This window comes from Anopheles funestus, chromosome X (assembly GCF_943734845.2).
Source record: "Anopheles funestus chromosome X, idAnoFuneDA-416_04, whole genome shotgun sequence".
In the NCBI taxonomy this organism is placed as follows: domain Eukaryota; kingdom Metazoa; phylum Arthropoda; class Insecta; order Diptera; family Culicidae; genus Anopheles; species Anopheles funestus.
Window position 1 is genome coordinate 1,802,457 of NC_064597.1, and position 13,844 is coordinate 1,816,300.

The 13,844-nt window shown below is 40.6% G+C and overlaps 1 protein-coding gene across 4 annotated transcripts in view; it reads left to right on the forward strand.

Annotated features, from left to right (window-relative positions):
* LOC125761298 (protein singed) overlaps positions 1 to 13,844 on the forward strand; it is a 36,955-nt gene that overhangs the window by 17,935 nt on the left and 5,176 nt on the right. The window contains exon 1 of one of the 4 annotated variants that reach the window (XM_049422304.1): positions 12,923 to 13,649. The exons of 2 other annotated variants lie outside the window; for them this stretch is intronic. The gene's annotated coding sequence lies outside the window, so the exon portion shown is untranslated. Of the gene's footprint in view, positions 1 to 12,922; positions 13,650 to 13,844 lie in introns of those variants that run through there. One more of the 4 variants, XM_049422321.1, reaches the window with a different exon arrangement.

The following is a 13,844-nucleotide window of genomic DNA, read 5'->3' on the forward strand; positions in this document are numbered from 1 at the left end:
GCATATGGAGATGGTGCCAAATTTCTGGCAGAAATGACTTGAAACTGATTACTTGAAAACCTTACGCTTTCGATTGGGCTTATACTAAGGAGCGCTTTACAGACTAACTTTCAACTGTATCATATTGTACCACCCGCTCCACTTCCTTGCTCCACTGCATGAGTTCGATTTAGTTGACAGTTGGGGACCTCACCAGGGGGTGTCCAAGATATTCAAGACTTTCAAAAAAACCGTTCCAAGTGTAGGGCAAGTTTTTTTTGTGTGTTGCTTTCTTTTTTGTAAAGCATTTGTGTTTGGTGTTTTTATTTCTGCGTTGTGCTCCGTCTCAATTCTTTTTATTATTTGACATACCGTGCCCGATGTCATCGACTTTGAGGTTTTTGTTGTTGTTTTTTTTTATTGTACCAATTTGTATTTTCGGTATCCGATGCCTATTTTGCTTGTTTCGCTGTTTGCAACTCCGGTTGTTCCGGTTTTCTTGCGTTTTCTTGCAGTATTTTTTGTTCAATCCGTTCCTCCCTCCGTAGTCTTCCTCTTACTCTCCTCCATTAGAGGAGTGTGTATATGTGTGTGTGATTTTTTTTGGGTTTATTAATATACTTTTCTATCTGTTTCTTGTTCGGGTATTTGTGCACCAGCAAAGGTGCCGGTTTTCGGTATGTTTTGCGATGGATGCCATAAACACTGTCCAATTTCGGACAGTCTCTCCATCCGCCTCTTTGAGTTCCTTCACACCGGCTGGTTGTCTTGTCTTCATTGCTGTAAATTAATATGTATTTTCAATTCGTAGCAGCAACCCGACATATCCGGTTTAGGTTTGCGTACTGTGTGTAAAACCATCGTTCCGATGGTTTGAAACTCGTCGATTGGTTACGGATCGTTAAACATTGTAGAGAAGGGAAGGATCCTTATAAATTGTTGTTTATTTTAAAACTTCGAACCGTTGATTTTCGTTTAAAAACCTGCAAGCACATTTATGTACTTGCATTCACTCCAGTTTGATCATTCTAGAGAAAAAAAACGAGTTAGAAGGATAGAATTGCAGCACCGAGTCTCATTAAATGCTCTCGGAATCGTGTCGCATGCTCATGCAATCCCACTTGACAGCTCGTGATGGATAAGAAATTCCAAAACAGACATTCCACCGCAAAGTGTTACTGTCTGGTGAGTGTTAGACCGTGCAGAAGCGACTGCATGATGAGCCCAAGATGACACAAGATGGCGTCCAGCAGTGTTAGGCATTGATCTGCCGCGCGGTCCCCTAATTATCTGCTGGTGTGTGGTATAACGTAATCTAAACCTTACTTATTTCGCTACTGGTTTTCAAAGTCGCAACCTCCCAATCGATTGCATCGCTCGGTCGTGACTTTCTCTTCCTTTGCCGTACGCCGTAAACCGGACCCTAGGTGTGTGATATGATTGGAAAGTTACCTGTTCCCCACATCCCAGATCCAGATGATGGATGGAAAGATGATGGATTTTGAATGCGGGCTTAGCGTTAGCCCCGATGGAAAGAGGGTTGGGCCCTTGGGGGGGGGGATGAGATTTTCACCTCACCTCACTTGCCTGGGAGCCGGAATGGGTGCTTTATTCATGTATTTCTTTCAATTTTCTTCCCCTTTTGCACCAGCACCGTTCCGCCATCTTGCTTCCTTTCCCTCTCATTCCGTATATTAGGGGGTCTTGATTAAGTAGCTTTGGTGCTGCTTAACTACCTGCCGGTTGTCTCGGCAGTCGGACCAATTTCATTCCAATTTCCCTTATCCGGCTCCACCGTCCTCTATTCATCATCGCGGGTGATTATTAAAGGCATACACGCAATGCACATGGCGTGGTGCACCACCCATGCACCAATGCACCCAGACGGCGAAGATGTGCGTTGCCTTTGGTGAAAACACAAAACGCGCGCCCTCCTATTACAGGTATGAGGTATGCAGCCGGCCCAAATGCATAATTCTTAAAGGCCTTCCACCATTGTGCCAGGGAGTTTGCTGTCCTATTGTGATACGCAACACACGCTGCTCCACACATCTCTACATCTCATCTAAGAAGCACTGAGTGGATCTTGTTATATTGCAATTTTTAATCCTTCAATCTCATCTCGTTAGTGTGCGCATCGCATTGTGTCAACTACTACTGTTGAGGGCGTGCTCCGGAGGCTCGTTGACTAAAGGCACGTTTAGACGCTTGGGTCGAGTGCTTTCGCGCACTGCTTGCTTACGCGAGGAGCAGACAAAGGTGTACCTTGTTGTACACCTCGCCTCTCTCATACGTGTGCGTGTGATAATAATCAGCGTGTGTTTGGTAGCATAACAATGGCTTTCGAGAGAAACGCATGCAATACATCACGAACACGGTTGCCGATGGTAGCGAAGATGGGCACTATAACAGAAGAGACAGAACGCACTTCACCCTACCATGGTCATGGTCAATGCGGAAGACCCACAGCACGACGAAGCTGGAACCGTCTGCGGTTCGGGCAATGCACTGGTACACGCGAGATCGTGCGCGCGCGCGAGTACGGGAGAATCAGGAGAACAGAAGGTAGAAAAAGAAAGATATACCCCGGGTGATGAACGATGGGATGATGCCTGGAAGCGTAATCGCAGAAGCGTAACACAAACACAAACCTCAAGCAATTGCGCGCTCCGGTACAGTTATTCCTCCCCCCTGTCCAGTATATGCGATTGCGTGTGCCTTTCCAGCTCTACTTCGTTTGGCGCTGCTTCAGCACTCATCATGAATGACGGTGCGAGATCCGTCATCTGCGCCCAGAGTAGGGGCCTGCTAACGTCTCTTCAGAAACGGTACTTGTCTTGGGGGTTTTGGCTTTCGCCTATTTCCCAGAGTCGATCGCCTGAAGTCGCCGGTGTTGTTGGTGAATCATAATGCAGAAAACGAAACTCAAATAATAATTATTTGCTAAAATGTACTCACCTAACTACTGCTAGACTAGAGTTCAGGTTCTTGTGACATAGGCGTCAGGTGGAGATAAAGGCACAACGGGAATAGAATTGAAACGGACAAAGGTAAACGACCCAGTGGCAGCAAAATGAAACGATTAATCGATCGACCTCTACCCTTGGGTAATATACCCCACATCTCGTACACAGCAATATGCTGTGCTGGAATGCCTGGAGGTTGTGGAGGTTGTAACCAAAACCGAAAAGAAATCACTGAATCGGATGCATCTTGGTTCATCGGGCCTTATTCTTACGTGCGCGCGTGGGAGAACGATGTAATGGTTCGAAGAAGGTGTGTAAAGCTTCACCTACAGTGCGGATTGGAAGGATAGCCGCGGCTATTGAACTTTTGCCCATCATTAAATATGCTTATTTTTAGAAACGAAATCTCCCGGCAATTCCCCCACATCAGGTTCGATGTTTTTTTGTTCTTCACTGCGTAGCTGGCTGCGCTTCCGGGCATTTGCCGGTATGTGTTGGTGTGTTTTCTCTCTCCTTCTATTGCCTCTGGAAGGGTAGAAGCAAGATCTGTTGTATTTTCCTCTGTGTGTGTGCGCGTGTTTTTGGTTATTATTGTTGTATAGCACTCCAAAAACCCCCAAGCATTTTGTAAAGGCGACAAAAAGGACAACGCCCCATGATGGGCATTCAGGGAAAGAAACTATAACCTCCTATTGAAGTGTGTCTATTCGCATTCTAATACTCCACTATACTCTGGCCGCACCCTGGATAAAATACGCAGCACAACATCTTGGTACAATTGCTTATATGCATTCGCTGCTAACCTTTTATCGTCTACTACTGCGCAATCGTGTTGTGTACGCCAGGAGAGAGAATGAAATTAACGAGCAGCAGCATTGAGAGAATGTTTTACCACTATTGCTATGTCAACGCGTGTCCTGTGCGGTGTATCCTAGCAACCGGTAAAGAAACCGATCCTTGCATGTAAACTTGAGCTAGAGACCGGGAACGCCATATAGAGGATACAGACCCCTGGGAACGTGCATGCAGCGTGCAATCAATTTTACGAAATATGCAATATAGAATTCTTTTGTTCCGTAAGGCGAACGTTAGTTCAAAATTAGCAATTGATTCCCTTTTTGGGTAGGAAAAACCCTCACCCACAACTTTTTCAGCACATTATCCAGGATGCTCTTAAAGAGACCGAGACACATCCGTTGATGGGTCGTCGGGAATGTCCCTTCTGTACAACGAAAATAGAACAAAAATGTGTTGTACAGATGGGTTTCCGTTTGTTTGTTTGTATGTGCGTGTATTTAGTTTTCACGGTCGTTCGGGGCCCCGTTCATGAGTGGTCCTTTGCGCTCTGAAGCCGCAGCCCTTGCCTGAGCATTAGTGCCGGGTTGTGCTGCGAACGGTATAAAAATATACAAAGTTGTGTTGTATGTACGCGCGTCCTTTCCTTTTATGGCGTTTCCCCTAAAGCGCCTGTAAAAACCCCGTAAAGCCGTCACCATATTTGCAGTTCCGCTCCAGCGGTGAGTCATCTGTCGTCGGTTGCTGTTGACGTTTCATATTACTGCAAGTTATGTTTCCGTTTCACACTAAGGCCATATTTCCCGCATTTCTTTCGTACATGATTCATTCTATTTATAAGGTTTCGAAGCATTTGAGCAACCATTAAAAGTCAGGCTGCTGTATGCAATTTATCTTTCATCCATCGTTGGAAACAGCGAAAAAGAGGGGGGGAGGGAAAACAAGAAAAATTGATATTTATATTTCCATAAGCGTTTCCATAGCTTTCTCCCATTTTCATGGTGCAATTTGGTTTGGCATGGGCAAATATTACCGGCGGAACCTTTCAGTGCCGTTGGTGATTTTACCGGAATAGCCATAAACAACCACAAAATCTAAAGCTTAATTGCACATTCTGCGTAACAAACGGAAAACTTTCCGTTGGAACGACTCTAACCAAACGGGAAGCAAATAAAGTAAAAATGAAATATTTCATAAAATATATGTACCTCCGTTTTTTGGTTATAACTTTAGTATTTATGATCGGACAAATATGCAACAAATATGCAAAGACGCAGAAATAAATTTTACACAAATCACGCGAACATAGCGTTTGCCTATCTCTTCAGGATTTCAAGAAAATCGCAAAATAATGTAGAAATGAAATATTTCATGAAAAATATGTACCTCCGTTTTTTGGTTATAACTTTGGTATTAATGATCGTACAACTATCCAAAACATATGCAAAGATGCAGAATCAAATTCTACACAATTCATGTAGACGTTGTTGTTGTCTATCTCTCCAGGATTTCAAGTAATTCACAAATAAAGAAAATTTTGAAATATTTCACTTCGGTTTTTTGTTAATAACTTTAGTACTAATGATCGTACAATTATGCAAAACATATGTTAAGATGCAGAATCAAATTCTACACAATTCGTTTGAACATTGTTGTTGTCTATCTCTTCAGGATTTCAAGTAATTCGCAAATAAAGAAAAGTTTGAAATATTTCACTTCGGTTTTTTGTTAATAACTTTAGTACTAATGATCGTACAATTATGCAAAACATATGTAAAGATGCAGAATCGAATTCTACACAGTTCATGTAAACATTGTTGTTGTCTATCTCTTCAGAATTTCAAGTAATTCGCAAATAAAGCAAAGTTTGAAATATTTCACTTTGGTTTTTTGGTAATAGCTTTAGTACTAAGGATCGTACAATTATGCAAAACATATGTAAAGATGCAGAATCGAATTCTACACAGTTCATGTAAACATTATTGTTGTCTATCTCTTCAGAATTTCAAGTAATTCGCGAAATAAATCAAATTTTGAAATATTTCAAATCGGTTTTTTGTTAATAACTTTAGTACTAATGATCGTACAATTATGCAAAACATATGTAAAGATGCAGAATCGAATTCTACACAGTTCATGGAAACATTGTTGTTGTCTATCTCTTCAGAATTTCAAGTAATTCGCAAATAAAGCAAAGTTTGAAATATTTCACTTCGGTATTTTGTTAATAACTTTAGTACTAATGATCGTACAATTATGCAAAACATATGTAAAGATGCAGAATCGAATTCTACACAGTTCATGTAAACATTGTTGTTGTCTATCTCTTCAGAATTTCAAGTAATTCGCAAATAAAGCAAATTTTGAAATATTTCACTTCGGTTTTTTGTTAATAACTTTAGTACTAATGATCGTACAATTATGCAAAACATATGTAAAGATGCAGAATCGAATTCTACACAGTTCATGTAAACATTGTTGTTGTCTATCTCTTCAAAATTTCAAGTAATTCACAAATAAAGCAAATTTTGAAATATTTCACTTCGGTTTTTTGCTAATAACTTTAGTACTAATGATCGGACGGGTAAGTAAAACACATACAAAGATGCAGAATTGAATTCTACACAAATCATCCGAACATTGTAGTTCGCTATCTCTTCAGGATTTCGAGTAATTTGCAAATAAAGAAAATTTTGAAATATTTCATGAAATATTTCAAAAAAGTCAAAAGTATCGGAGAAAAAATGAAACTTTTCATGAAATATTTCAAAGATGAAAAGTTTCACAGAAAAAATGAAACATTTCATGAAATATTTCATGAAATTTTTCATGAAATATTTCATCAATTTTCATGCCAGCTGATTAATGAGGAGTCAAGGAGTCTAAAACAGTTGAAGTTGGGGGTCTAGGGGGCCTCAAACAGGTGCAGGAGGGGGTGCGACGGTGAAAAACCAAAAAAAAAAAAATTTAAAAAAAATTGGGCCCACGAACCGACGAAAATGTGAAAAATCAAAGTGAAAAAATACGCTCCAAAATATGAAAATCTGGTACCATCGATTAGAAAAAAGCAAAAAAAAAATAGGGCTCACGAACCGACGAAAATCTGAAAAATCGAAGTGTAAAAATACGTTTTGGTTTTTGAAGTGCTACCTCCTCGCCTGGTATGCTCTCCTGTTACTTCAAGCCATTTCGCCTGGTAGTTTTCGAAATCCAAAAGTACCCAAAAGTATCGAAAAAGTACCAGTTGCAGCAACCAAGTAACAGGAGAGCATACCAGGCGAGGAGGTAGCACTTCAAAAACCAAAACGTATTTTTACACTTCGATTTTTCAGATTTTCGTCGGTTCGCGAGCCCTATTTTTTTTTTGCTTTTTTCTAATCGATGGTATCAGATTTTCATATTTTGGAGCGTATTTTTTCACTTTGATTTTTCACATTTTCGTCGGTTCGTGGGCCCAATTTTTTTTTTGCTTTTTTTTTTTGGTTTTTCGCCCCAACTTCAACTGTTTTAGACTCCTTGACTCCTCATTAATCAGTTGGCATGAAAATTGATGAAATATTTCATGAAAAATTTCATGAAATATTTCATGAAATGTTTCATTTTTTCTGTGAAACTTTTCATCTTTGAAATATTTCATGAAAAGTTTCATTTTTTCTCCGACACTTTTGACTTTTTTGAAATATTTCATGAAATATTTCAAAATTTGCTTTAATTGCGAATTACTCGAAATCCTGAAGAGATAGACAACTACAATGTTCGGATGATTTGTGTAGAATTCGATTCTGCATCTTTGTATGTGTTTTACTTACCCGTCCGATCATTAGTACTAAAGTTATTAGCAAAAAACCGAAGTGAAATATTTCAAAATTTTCTTTATTTGCGAATTACTCGAAATCCTGAAGAGATAGACATCAACAATGTTCGGATGATTTGTGTAGAATTTCATTCTGCATCTTTGTATGTGTTTTACTTACCCGTCCGATCGTTAGTACTAAAGTTATTACCAAAAAACCGAAGTGAAATATTTCAAACTTTGCTTTATTTGCGAATTACTTGAAATCCTGAAGAGATAGCCAACTACAATGTTCGGATGATTTGTGTAGAATTCAATTCTGCATCTTTGTATGTGTTTTACTTACCCGTCCGATCATTAGTACTAAAGTTATTACCAAAAAACCGAAGTGAAATATTTCAAACTTTGCTTTATTTGCGAATTACTTGAAATCCGGAAGAGATAGCCAACTACAATGTTCGGATGATTTGTGTAGAATTCAATTCTGCATCTTTGCATGTGTTTTACATACTTTTCGGATCATTAGTATTAAAGTTATAACAAAAAAATCGAAGTGAAATATTTCAAACTTTTCTTTATTTCGCGATTTTCTTGAAAACCTGAAGAGATAGGCGAACACAATGTCTAAATGATTTGTGTAGAATTCAATTCTGCATCTTTGCATATTTTTTGCATACTTGTCCGATCATTAGTACTAAAGTTATTACCAAAAAACCGAATTGAAATATTTCAAAATTTTCTTTATTTGCGAATTATTTGAAATCCTGAAGAGATAGACAACAACAACGTCTACTTGAATTGTGTAGAATTTGATTCTGCATCTTTGCATATGTTTTGCGTAATTGTCCGATCATTAATACTTGAGTTATAACCAAAAAACCGAGGTATATATTTTTCATGAATTATTTCATTCTTACTTTAGAATGCGATTTTCTTGAAATCCTGAAGGGATAGACTAATACAATGATCGCATGATTGGTGTGGAATTTATTTCTGCGTCTTTGCATAAGTTTTGCATATTCTTTCGATCCTTAATACTTCATTGATCTTTTGGTGATGAAAGCAAAAGAAGAAAATTGTCCCGAGATAGCCATTGCGGAGTAACAAATTTCCCCTGCATTGTGTTGCAGGTACGAAGGTTTGTTCCTCGACAATGATGGTGGAATTAACTTACGTCTTCTTCATCGGAAGATCGAACAAGTGGAACACAAGGTCGTGTAAATAAAAAAGTATTAGAGCCCAACAAACAACTCGACATTCAACGATTTACGACTTCAAAACTCAAAACTTATTAAAAAATCAAACAGTTGCTTCTTTCAACGAGCTGCTCTTATCAATCTGCTTGACAGATTGATTGATAGCAGAAAAAAAATCGATGACGCTTTCGTCGACTCTAACGGGTGTGCGGAATGCAAATTTGCTTCCCGTTCGGTTAGAGTCTTTCCAACGGAAAGATTTCCGTTTGTTACGCAGAATGAGCGCTTTAATCTGCAATTTTACAGATTCCGATCGAAATTTTTACCATCTCTCAGGGAAAGAGAGGAAGAAAAAAACATTTTCCATTACCGTTACTCGCACAAAATTGGCCAATTGGACCCTTTCCACACAATTCCCCCTTCTTCCTGTAGGGTTAAATAAAGGGTAGAAGATGCAGCGGCAAGCAAATGCAGTGGAAAATTATAATAACCATAGGAATGTGTTCCACTCCCTCTCATTCATCCCGTGGCTGTAACCGTCCTTCCCAGGAGTTGGTTATGGGCTTAGAAACGGAAGTGGTGCAACTTCATTTATTTACATTTTTTTTCGTTAGAAGGTCTAATGCGGAACAGTCTAATGCCAAAAAAGCTGCAATACACATAGATATATTTATTGCATTTACGTGTATTCGTAATTGGGAGTACAATTTTATTTAAGGTGTGTTGTACCGTTTTGCAAAAAAAAAAACCGAGCAAAACAAAAAAAAATAATCCCGTTTCTGAACCGCGCACCGTATACACTACGTGGGTACGAAGCTATGACGGAAACAACTAAAAAAAGAGCAACCCGAATTGGCAGGGATTTTCCAATGTTTTCTTCTTCTGCACGGTTGCCGAACAGCCGTGAGGAAGCTGGCCCAGGTTATGCTCTCTGTACGTGTGTTTGTGTGCGTATTTTCTTTTGCCTGCTCTCCATTGCGTCTTATACGCTTGCCCCCCCCCCTTGGAAGCAAAAGCCTCCGTTACAGTTACATCTAATTAGGCAACGGCACCGGGCACCGAGTATATATTGGTCCGGCGAGTGGAAAATTAAGTGTAAATAAATAATCACACAGCCCGAAAAAGAAGAAAGCCTGGGTACCTCTGGGTGGTGTGTGGTGGATGAGAAAGGAAGGGAGGATAGAAAAAAGAGGCCATTTGTGTGGCTCGTAAAGGCCCGATATAAACGGACCGCTCTAATGATTGATGACGAACGAGAGACAGAAAAAGAGCAACAGAAAAACACGCCAAAATGGGAGGGAAAAACCCCCCCAACGTGTGTCCAAGTGTCTCGAAAGATGAGTTTTATTAATACACAATCAAGGAAGTACCAAATCGGTGACGGAAACGTTGTAATTTTGTTAACATTAAAATTCTATTTTAGAATGAATTTTTAAGCCAGCAAAGTAATGCGGCTAGCCTACATTTGGGCGATTGTGAAATAAAAAATTAAACAAAAAGTTTAAGAAATGCAATTTTATCTACAACAAGCAGCAAAGAAAAACGGCTCATTACGATCGGACAAGCAAAAACAATAACCACAAAAAACCATTGGACGGTAAAATAAAAACTTCCTTCTCTTATGTACCATAATACTGCCCAGACGGCGTGTATGTGTAAATGTGTGTAACGGTAGTGGAACATTAATTTTGTATTTTACTACACCGACAAACAATCTCCTCATCTTTTTCTTCCATTACCACCTCCCCTCCTCCTCCCTCCATCCCTCCTCACCAGCCGATTCTTTTCCACCCATTTTCTGCAACCCCATTTTCGATACGCGATCGTTTCAGAGGTCGAAGATTAATTGATACGCCTGTATGTATGCTACAGTAATGCACCTTTCTACCATTTTACGGTCCTCTTGGTTTTACCCGTGGCCCCAAAACAAACCCCCCCCCCTGGCAGCTAGATTTTGGTGTTGTGGAGTACCCCCAAATTGGTTAAAGTTATCTTTTTACGCTGCAAATATTGATCGCAGATTTCGATTTTTTTCGCAGCTTATTGAGGGCAATCGGGAGGGGAAGGGGGGACGAGGGGAAAACAAAGTTAAGGCACTGTTGCTCCATTTTTGGGGTCTTTCTTTTTTTTTGTTTAATCCGTTTTGTTGGTCTCCTGGTATTGCCAGCATTTATCTGCTCTGCTTTTGCTGGCCCGTAATGAGATGTTCATTAGTTTTTTTGCGGGTTAGTGGAGTCAATTAAGCTGCAAGTGTTGTGCTCGATTGTTCGCATTTGTTTATGCATTTTACTTTGCCCTTTATTTTATCTACCCCCCCGGTACGTTCATACGTTTCTGCAGCATAATTGCTTATCGACGTGTTTTGTTGTTGTTCGCTTTTCGCTTTGTGCCAAAAGCACATTTGATAAAATCGTTTTTTTTTTGTTTTTGTTTTGTGTGTGTGTGTCTTTTTTTGTTTGCTACAATATTTAATTTAATTTGCTGTTTTGTTTTCTTTTTCCCGCATACGATGGAGTGATGGGAATGGATAGGTTTGGAGGGAGCTGGTTGGAGTGATGATGAATGCATCAATCGTGTATTCGCGCTGGTTTTGTTTTGCTTAACCATCGCCGCCTGCATTTTGATGAGCCACCCATAGTTACCGTTTTAAAAAACGGGGAGGGGGGGGGGAGTATAAAAATAAAAATGTGCAACCGCCCCTTAGTATGTGTGTGTGTAACCAAGAGGAAAGGGGTTAGGTGAAGAGGAAAATAAAATGAAACAAGAAAACAAGAGGGTGAAAGGGAAAAAGAAAGTCGTTAAGAAGAGCCACAGATGGAGATGAAACAAAGTAAGAGAGATAGAGAATATGGATGAGAGAGACGGATACGGGTGCGAAAAGGAAAAACAAGAATAGGTAAGACAGATAGAAAAATAACATCGAAACACATGTGCGTCGAGATCGCGAAAAATGATTCGCAACAAAAAGAAAAAAAAGATGGGAATGATTGGCGAAAGATTGCGATCGTTTTCTTAACGCGGTTGGCAACAAAAAAAAGCGGAGATGAAGTGACTGCAGTTGTGCGTGTTAAGGGAGCGGGGATGAGAGGGGTTGGACGCGACTTTTTCATCCAATTTTCCAAAGTAACAGCGGAGCACGGTCCGCTTTCACTGTATGTGCGTCAGCCAAGACAAAGACCACTCTCCTCCTCACCTCCCCCCCCCCCACCCCCCTTCCACGCTCGCACCCTTTGCATATATGGATAGGAGGGGTGGACGAGGGTTTGGAAGGGTGAGGGTTTCCCGTTAGCTTTTCCACACGCAGCGGGCATCTCACACCAGACAGTTGAGTGCTCTTCTGCATTCTTTACATTTCGAATTGTGGCCGGAACTGTGTTGAAATTGGAACAAAGCGTCTCCGGGCGAAACACAAAACAAAAAAGAGAAAAAGGCAAAAAGGAAAACGCGCACATGCTGTATGCACGTGAGGGTGATAAGGGGTTTTTTTTTTGTTTGTGAGTTTCAAAAAAAAATATATTCCACTGCTCTTGACCTTGAGAGTCGTCATGGGATTTTTTTTGTATTCCACTAGTCGAGGGTTTTGGTTTTTTTTTACCTTCATTTTACTTTCAAAAACGTTCTTCTTTATTTAATTCGCTGTTTTGCAGCCCGCATTGTAAAGAATGGCACGAGCTCTGGCCAAAAAGGAAGGAAACCGAAGTCCAAGGTATAATGGAAAGCACCCTACCGGATGCATTCGATTGTTTATGAGGGTGTTCTTTGGGAAGATCTGAGCGGTGGCGAGACGTGTGTGACTCATTGGATGGATTGGGAGATCCGTTGGTAGCTACAGCGCAACATTAATATTCTAAAAACGAGCACGAAGCCGACATTGGGAAGACTCATTCTTACTCATGGTTGGATGACATGATGTTACACTGTACGTGACACATCCTGTGTGTTACAAAGCGTTAATACAAGCGAGATCTACCTTTGCCTATACTATCTTGGGCTCAAGTATGGAAAAGAGATTTTAGTTTTTATAAATATTTTTTTTCAATAAAAACATTATAGACGGCTAAGGTGCTGTCTAAGAGCACGCGTCTTCGTTTGCACATTCTTATACCCTGCGTTAAACAGTCTTATCAATTGTGTTCTTAAGATCCAACAACACAACCGACAGAACATCGGACATCGTTATCAGCTGGCCAATGTTGGCACAGTTGGTCATGGTTCGTTTGTGCGTATTTATCGGTACGGCCTTGCCGAGAGTCCTGTCCGTATATAAATAAGCGAACTTCAGCACAAAAGAAAGCGTACGATAAGGCTGCTAATCGACGTACGGTTCCGGAAGAGATACATGAGTCATGGTGTGTACCCGGCAGGGTAATCGACTCACTAATCGAATCTCTCCTCAACGGTGTTCGGGTATGATTAAGAATAATGTTTTTCATGCCTAATAGTGGCAAAAAAGTGTTTTAACGAATTGAGAATTAAGCAGGGAGAAGGTCAGGGGTATCACTTTGGTAGTTGTGTGGATATACTACTCACCCGTATCACCCGGTGGAAGGGGAAGAATTCCGTATGACTCAGGGGCCAGTAAAAGCCTTTTCCTCGACCAGTGCGAATCGAAGCGCAACGAGCCTCAGGTTCGGTGTGGATGAGCGGAATTGAGGGGGGGACTGGAGGGGAAAGAAAAGCGAAATAAGAGAAAGAGAAAATGAAGAGATTGAGATTATTGGAGAAGAAGAAGGGGAAGTGTAGAGAGAGAGGGAGAAAGATGGACACTGCGAATCATGGTACCGCGTCTTGCAGGAGTGCCTCGGGCATGTCGGACGATGCATACCGTCCACAGTCTGCAGGTGAAGTCCGCACGAGGCTGAAGTCGTTCGTCGTTACTGGTGGGTGTTTCTGTGCTATACGATACAGCAGTACAAAAAGGTGAATAGGATGTGTTGTGTTGCATGCATGAAGACATACGGGAGGGACTTCTTTCGATTCGGCAACTTCAACTTCACTCAGCTCAGCTTCAATCAACTGTACCTCACGCGGCTCAACTGTCCGGTGTACGGATAACCTTCTCAATATGTCGGTCCCGTGTTTCTTGAAATGTGTGTATGTGTCTGTGTTCCGTTG